The 8,289-nt window shown below is 41.0% G+C and overlaps 1 protein-coding gene and 7 non-coding genes across 8 annotated transcripts in view; 1 reads left to right on the top strand and 7 right to left on the bottom strand.

Moving 5' to 3' along the window:
* The window catches only part of ninl (ninein-like), an 87,019-nt gene that overhangs the window by 20,006 nt on the left and 58,724 nt on the right, over positions 1–8,289 (top strand). The gene's annotated exons all lie outside the window — the stretch shown is intronic.
* Positions 1,418–1,491, bottom strand: trnat-agu (transfer RNA threonine (anticodon AGU)). Its single transcript has one exon. It is a non-coding gene; the product is annotated as a tRNA-Thr (tRNA).
* trnat-agu (transfer RNA threonine (anticodon AGU)) lies at positions 3,761–3,834 on the bottom strand. The gene has a single exon. It is a non-coding gene; the product is annotated as a tRNA-Thr (tRNA).
* Positions 4,074–4,147, bottom strand: trnat-agu (transfer RNA threonine (anticodon AGU)). The gene has a single exon. It is a non-coding gene; the product is annotated as a tRNA-Thr (tRNA).
* trnat-agu (transfer RNA threonine (anticodon AGU)) lies at positions 4,538–4,611 on the bottom strand. Its single transcript has one exon. It is a non-coding gene; the product is annotated as a tRNA-Thr (tRNA).
* On the bottom strand, positions 6,334–6,407 carry trnat-agu (transfer RNA threonine (anticodon AGU)). Its single transcript has one exon. It is a non-coding gene; the product is annotated as a tRNA-Thr (tRNA).
* Positions 6,643–6,716, bottom strand: trnat-agu (transfer RNA threonine (anticodon AGU)). The gene has a single exon. It is a non-coding gene; the product is annotated as a tRNA-Thr (tRNA).
* trnat-cgu (transfer RNA threonine (anticodon CGU)) lies at positions 7,319–7,392 on the bottom strand. Its single transcript has one exon. It is a non-coding gene; the product is annotated as a tRNA-Thr (tRNA).

The raw sequence follows: 8,289 nt of genomic DNA, 5'->3' as shown, positions 1-8,289 counted from the left end.
TATTTATTTAAAGGTTTAAGGATCAGGTACATTGCACATTAATAAAAACATTTAAACAAATGTAAACATGCCAGAATTAGCCAAAAGGCTATTTTGCATCTGTCGTCCCTGGACTGATGTTTAAAGTCACCCTAAAAGAAAAATAATACAAAATTTTGGGTTATCAACATACAAATAATACATTCGATGATTAAAAAGCTGAATAGTGGACAAAAGACAGAGAGCTCAGTGAAGGTCCATGCAGACACACACAAACTAACATAAAACTGAACTCAAACAGCCGCTACAGACAAAACAGAAGCAACATTAAACAGCAACACCAACAGAAAAAAAGAAAGAAAAAAAAAAGAAAAAGTACACAAGACACAATCACATTATACACATTGGACTCATTAGAAGCCATGCACAAAAAGCAACAATACTAGACAATTAATACACTGACAGACAACATGACGGGAAATTTAATGTTCACAGCCTTGACCACTAATTAGCCACTTTTTAAAAAAGTGTTTAAAGGAGGCGTAATTTGAAATATTTCTAATGTGAGTTGGAATAGAGTTCCTTTCACGAGCAGCTCTAATAGAAAACGCAGACTGGCTGAAAGAACTTTTTCTAAATGCGATAACACAGTCTCCTCTAGTTGCACTCCGAGTAGATGTTGATACCATTTTTATAAACTGATTCAATGCTGGAGGCACACGTCCTCCAAGTATGATTTTGTACATAAGACAAGAGTGTGAATATTTAATCAGGTTTTCCCAATTTAACAGCTTGTATTTCAGTAAAATATGACAATGATGATAGTTATTGGATTTCCTGTCCAGCACTTTAAGGGTTTTTTTGTATAGTGAAAGTAATGGTTTGAGAGCAGTGTTGCTCGCTTGAGACCAAGTAGTCAAACAATATGTTATATGGGACAAGATCATTAAAGTCACTAAAATGTGACTTTAACTGACTGCCGGTCACTGATTGGCCAGAGTGTTGTCCCTGAAAGAGTCATGAGCGCAACGTCCAACACAAGAATCAAACGTGCTATTTTTAAAAGCAGCAGCGACCACTGAGACTGTTGTTGTTCTGTCACGCCAGTTAAATGAGCGGCTGCGGCAGAAAACCACACTGGTCTGTAATCGAGGTGCAGATGAGTGAGTCTGGAGCTGACAGGAGAATCCCAGAGAGAGAGAAGCAAGATGATGATGAGACCATAGAAACCCACGACGACGCCCACGCCCTCGTTGAGGAGGAACAATACCAAAACCGAGAGGAGTTGCATCACACAGACAGAGCTGTAACTGGGCCATCACAGAACAGGGCTCATCTGGATAGAAGAGCCTAGAAAACTGGATGAGCGATACCGAAGAGCACAGACGCTTTTCTGTTTCACTTCACCAACACCTTGTAAAACAACGTGGCAACAACAAGGCACTGCTGGGATTTGAACCCAGGATCTCCTGTTTACTAGACAGGCGCTTTAACCAACTAAGCCACAGCGCCACATACAGCTGTCTGCTTTCTCACGATTCAGTCCAGTCCAATTAAATACAGAAGAGAAACCCAGAAGAGTACCAGTTACTATGCACTTTTATTTGCCCAATGGAAAACCAAAAGAGCAGAGATATGTGACCCGATCCATCAAAATGAGTCACAGTGACCCAAATTTCAAAGTTGAGATTTTGGTATCAATGGAAATATTAGAAAATAAGCTTTAAAATGATACTCTAGTCAAAGTCATAGCTACATTTGATGGTTTTCGAGATGTGGCCATTTGAATTACGATCTCCTACTCTCTTATTCTGTTCTAAAACCTGAGAAAATTGCAGTTAAAGTTTTTGCCAGTGACTCTGGCATCTGTTCCTGTACCACGTGATTACACGCTCCCTATACGGCCCCTTGTCGTCATAGAGGCAGCATTCAATGACCGTCGGAAAGCAGAGAATCTCACAATTCAGATGCTTTTTACAGCTTGTTTCTATCATAAACGGTTCAGAAGTTGTCATGTTTTGTTGACGTTTTGTAAAACATGTGCAAGCGTGTACGTTCGGTTTAGCATCGATGCTACGTTCGGTTTAGCATCGATGCTACGTTCGGTTTAGCATCGATGCTACGTTCGGTTTAGCATCGATGCTACGTTCGGTTTAGCATCGATGCTACGCTCTGTTAGCGTCGATGCTACTCGGTTTAGCATCTGTTTCTGTACCTGTCCCTGCTCGTCATAGATGCAACATTCAATGACCGTCGGAAAGCGGAGAATCCCGCGATTCAGATGCAGTTTACAGCTCGTCTCTATCATGAACGGTTCAGAAGATATTTCATGTTTTGCACCGAAGCAACACTCATTTTCAGAGGGTTTAAGTTGCAGGTCAACTTTAATCATCATTTACGTGCCTTTTCTCAATTATCTGGACTGTGAAACTTTGGGAGATTGTTTTTGAATGTCATTGCTTTGAAATTAGGGTAAAAATTTTTTTTTGATTTTCTATGGGTTTTCCACGTTATCAGCTGATTATCTAAAAATAGAACGTTGCGACTTCCGACTCATTTTGATGGAACGGGTCACATATATGGAGGCAAATTGAAGAAACCATCAGGAGTCTCACCGTATTATTGAGACCACGTTTCCAACACATCTGTGGTGCCACACATTGGTTTAAATGTCTACTGTTCCTTATCACCTGCAGCACCCATTCGTTTTGCCTGTGACCACAATTGAAAGGTTTGTTTATAGCTCTGTGAGATATATCAAGTCAAGTCAAGTCACAATTTATTTATAAAGCACATTTAAAACAACCTCAGTTGACCAAAGTGCTGTACAATTGCAAAAGCACAACGCAGTTAATCACGAACACTACAACAAACAATTAAAACAACACAAGGGATAGTAGTCAATTTAAAATAAAATCTAGATTAAAAAGAAAGAATAAAAAGAGAGAGAGAGGGAAAGAAAGAGAGACTTGACTTGACTTTTAACTTTTATTTAAGTTGGAGTAGGATTAGTGGTGACCAACTTGATTGAAAGGGGGAGCTATGCAAGTTGGTTGTTTTTTGGCGGTTTATATTGAAATTTCTTTATTCAGATAAACCCCTTGAGATGCATTATCTTGTTTTTGAGGGGGTCCAGACATATAAACAAACGAAAACAAAAAAAGGAAAAGACCATAGTTAACACATCGTGACGACATTAGAACTGTACAACCATAAGAAGGCCACAATGTCCAACTCTGAGACTGAGACAACAGCAGATAATGAATACTCTCAATTCACCAAGTCGGAGAGACATGCAGCTTCAATGAAAACAAGAACAGGCGGGGCACGCTTAAAAATACCAAAAGAAGAACTAGATCTGATCATAATCTGCTGCTGCTTTAAACATAAAAGATCTTCTGCCAAATGATTTATTGACATTAGGAACAAAAAATAGAGCTGAGAAGATACTGCTGTAGAAAACGTGGATAATCAAAGTAAATACATTTCTATATAAGTTGCAACCAGTGCATAATGTCTTCTCACATTCAGTGATATTGGTAGATGTACATTTGTTTTCAACAAAGCTGGTAAGAAGGCCGTCCATGGAGCGATGTCTACGGAGGTGGCAACAGATTACAGATTACTGGCGTGTTTGAGTCGTAGTGCCATGAAGTAGTTGATGTTTCTCGTGAGCTGGGACACCGGGTCAGAGGCGTTGAACTTGCAGGGTTGGTTTTTGGCCAAGAGACACTAGATGGAAGGTAGAGAGCCTTTTTATGGGGTTACGTCTGCAACAGGAAGGCACTGCTGGGATTCGAACCCAGGATCTCCTGTTTACTAGACAGGCACTTTAACCAACTAAGCCACAGCGCCACAGCAAGGGACATTTTCTTTCATGATTCAGTCCAGTCCCATGTTTTTGGACTAAAGCTACATGCTATTTAACCTTAAAGTATCCGCTTCAAGAGGCGTGTTTCCAGCACAGAGTAAATCTCAAGTCCCACTGGGACTTCTTCAGGGCCGATCTGAGTACCTACCCCCAGGCAGGGACTCCGTTCGGCCCCGTAAAGGTTCCTGTAAATGGCTCTGGTTTTGTGGTTTTCACATAATAAAGGGACTGCTGGGATTTGAACCCAGGATCTCCTGTTTACTAGACAGGCACTTTAACCAACTAAGCCACAGCGCCACTGATGAAATCTGGATTTCTATCAGATACACGATGGACTAGAGGATGATAGTCCTGCAGACTGACTTTACATCAGGCTGAAGTAGACACAATATACACAATATACTTGCCCTTTTTGTTTTTCCGCTGGGACTAGTATGTGGAAAGTAACTAGTACTACTTCCTCCACCAAGAGAGCTGACATGATACTGAAAGTTTCAAGAAAACACAGCAGAAGATTCACTACTAACGGAGGAAGGACATTCAGCCATTAACGGGCAACATTTGTTGAGCAACATTTGTCATGATACTGATTGAATTGAGTGCATGCTATATTCTTTTGTCAGAAGTCTCCGTTCAAGTTCATAGCCTCCATCAAAGAGAATGCATTTCAATCTTTCTCTGTCAATTAGGCACTGCTGGGATTTGAACCCAGGATCTCCTGTTTACTAGACAGGCGCTTTAACCAACTAAGCCACAGCGCCACATTCAACTGTCTGCTTTCTCACGATTCAGTCCAGTCCATGAGTCCAATTAAATACAGAAGAGAAACCCAAAAGAGTACCAGTTACTATGCACTTTTATTTGCCCAATGGAAAACCAAAAGAGCAGAAATATATGGAGGCAATTCTTTTATTTTTTTATTTTTTTATTTAAAAAGGACAATGTACATTAATAACATCAGTTCTTTTCTCTTATTAAGGAAGAGAAAAGAGGAAGCCCAATAACGTAAATGCACCGGGATTAGCAAGTAGCTAATTTTCACCCGCAGTCCTCTGGCAGTTTACATAAAGAAAATTTCATAACAATTAGACAGACACAGGTATAACAGGACAGACATAGAATCAGACACAATATTGACAGGTGAAATAAGACAGACAGTACAATAAGAACTTGACAGAGCAAAACACAGGGATCAGAGGCACAAAGAGGTTCTAACAAACATTCAAGACAGGCAACAAGAAATCATCAGGAGTCTCACCGTATTATTGAGACCATGTTTCCAACACATCTGTGGTGCCACATTGGTTTAAATGTCTACTGTTCCTTATCACCTGCAGCACCCATTCGTTTTGCCTGTGACCACAATTGAAAGGTTTGTTTATAGCTCTGTGAGATATATCAAGTCAAGTCAAGTCACAATTTATTTATAAAGCACATTTAAAACAACCTCAGTTGACCAAAGTGCTGTACAATTGCAAAAGCACAACGCAGTTAATCACGAACACTACAACAAACAATTAAAACAACACAAGGGATAGTAGTCAATTTAAAACAAATCTAGATTAAAAAGAAAGAATAAAAAGAGAGTAAAAAGAGAGAGAGAGGGAAAGAAAGAGAGACTTGATTTGACTTATAACTTTTATTTAAGTTGGAGTAGGATTAGTGGTGACCAACTTGATTGAAAGGGGGAGCTATGCAAGTCGGTTGTTTTTTGGCGGTTTATATTGAAATTTCTTTATTCGGATAAACCCCTTGAGATGCATTATCTTGTTTTCGAGGGGGGTTAACAGCGACATTAGGACAATACAACCATAAGAAGGCCACAATGTCCAACTCTGAGACTGAGACAACAGCAGATAATGAATACTATCAATTCACCAAGTCAGAGAGACATGCAGCTTCAATGAAAACAAGAGCAGGCAGAGCACGCTTAAAAAATACCAAAAGAAGAACTAGATCTGATAATAGCAGGAAGGTTATTCCAATCTGCTGCTGCTTTAAACACAAAAGATCTTCTACCAAATGATTTATTGACATTAGGAACAAAAAAATAGAGCTGAGAAGAAGGGTTAGCCACTGATGAAATCTGGATTTCTATCAAAGACACCATGGACTAGAGGATGATGGTCCTGCATTGACTTTACATCAGGCTGAAGTAGACACAATATACACAATATACTTGCCCTTTTTGTTTTTCTGCTGGGACTAGTATGTGGAAAGTAACTAGTACTTCTTCCTCCACCAAGAGAGCTGAGATGATACCGAAAGTTTCAAGAAAACACAGCAGAAGATTCGCTACTAACGGAGGAAGGACATTCAGCCATTAACGGGCACTGTTGGTACTTTCTGTTTCCATCAGGAGCAACATTTGTCATGATACTGATTGAATTGAGTGCATGCTATATTCTTTTGTCAGCAGTCAAGTTCATAGCCTCCATCAAAGACAATGCATTTTAAGCTCTTTCTATCTTTCTCCGTCAAATAGGCACTGCTGGGATTTGAACCCAGGATCTCCTGTTTACTAGACAGGCGCTTTAACCAACTAAGCCACAGCGCCACATTGAATGTCATTTTCTTTCATGATTCAGTCCAGTCCCATGTTTTGGACTAAAGCTACATGCTGTTTAACCTTAAAGTATCAGCTTCAAGAAGCGTGTTTCCAGCACAGAGTAAATCTCAAGCCCCACCAGGACTTTTTCAGGGCCGATCTGAGTACCCACCCCCAGGCAGGGACTTTGTTCGGCCCCGTAAAGGTTCCTGTAAATGGCCCTGGTTTTGTGGTTTTCACATAAAGGCACTGCTGGGATTTGAACCCAGGATCTCCTGTTTACTAGACAGGCGCTTTGACCAACTAAGCCACAGCGCCGGTGATGAAATTTGGATTGCTATCAAAGACACGATGGACTAAAGGATCATAGTCCTTCAGACTTTACATCAGGCAGAAGTAGAAGTCTTTTTTGCTGCTGTAGACATCGATCTTGACTAAGCCCAGACTGTTGGCCTCTTCATCCAGATAATGTCAACATCCAGTGGTTTGACCTTCACACACACCTGTACCCACTATGATAAGGGCTTGGCTTACCAAGGTGCCCACCATCAGGAATGATATGCGTTAAAGATCGTCTTGATTCCCGCTTCACGACATGGGACGTGCTCTCTGACCACTTGACCACAGATCACCCAAAGTTCTTCTTCTTCTTAGCCGTCCTCTATGTGTCCGTGTCGTAAAACGTGCAGGACAAGGCCTATGAAACATCGGGCCGTTTTTTGGAAAGTTTTTAATCAATTTCATGACAGTTTTACAGAAAAATCGGCAACATACAAACCTTTGGTAAATCACACGTGACACTTGGCATTCGCTGACTTTTACACCAGGATCTACACGATCCTACGCACTCTTGATAAATGAGGGGCCTTTGAGAGGTGATGACGAGGGGGAACAACATTTAAAGACTATATACAACATCAAGGCACTGCTGGGATTTGAACCCAGGATCTCCTGTTTACGAGACAGGCGCTTTGACCAGCTAAGCCACAGCGCCTGGTTGATGTAGCACCAGGACCACCGATGAATTGACCTATGGCTAAGCCCCGCCCCCTCCACTCACTGGGACAAACAGTCAACATCCGGTGACAGTTGCTATGGCAACAGCTGTCACAGTAGAGACATTTCACAGGAGGCAGTTGATGATTTTTGGAGACAGAAAGATTAAATATCATCTGGAAGTCACCAAAACTTCACTTAGCTTTACTGCTATGGCTGTCGGTTGCAGCGAAACGCCGATAGCGATGGGCTAATTTCTGTTAGCCTGTCTATGGAGTTTTGCATTATACGTTAGCATTAAGCTAGCGGACTTTATGCTTAGCTGTGATACTGGCTAACATCTAAACATCTCTCACAATATGTTGCCTCAAACACGTTGTTGACTTAACTTAGAACAGATGTAGACATCCTTGTTAAGTTTATCCACGTTTAGTTGGTGTTGTGGTCTACTGCATAACTTTATCCAGAGCAGACACTTCTCTCGGTTGAGATGTGGTTTGGAAAAAGGTAAAAAAAAATCCCCCCCGTGGCCTCTCAGGATACCTAGTGTCAGAGTTACATGTACCCCATGCACACCGTTTGACAATTTTAAACTTAAAATGTCAAGAAAAAACATATAAAAACGAATGAAAACTGACTAACTGCAATGCATTTCAATGGACGTGGAAGCAGAGAATGTCCGAGTGTATGGGCTAGCTATGCACACTGTGATTGGCTCATCGCGTTTGGGGGCATGGCTTAGCCATAGGTCAATTGCCAAGTCAACTCTAATCACAAAAGTTGTGGATAATACGTGTTACTTTCTTGGGATTACCTCCACCACAGCTTTGAGCGGTGACCATGGGTCCCAGCGGCTTCTGATTACTAGACAAGTATTTAAACCAACAAAGCCATA

The sequence above is a fragment of the Trachurus japonicus genome, chromosome 15, assembly GCF_045865225.1.
Source record: "Trachurus japonicus isolate A0001 chromosome 15, Traja_1.0".
Taxonomy (NCBI): domain Eukaryota; kingdom Metazoa; phylum Chordata; class Actinopteri; order Carangiformes; family Carangidae; genus Trachurus; species Trachurus japonicus.
This window is presented reverse-complemented; position numbering and strand designations above follow the sequence as displayed.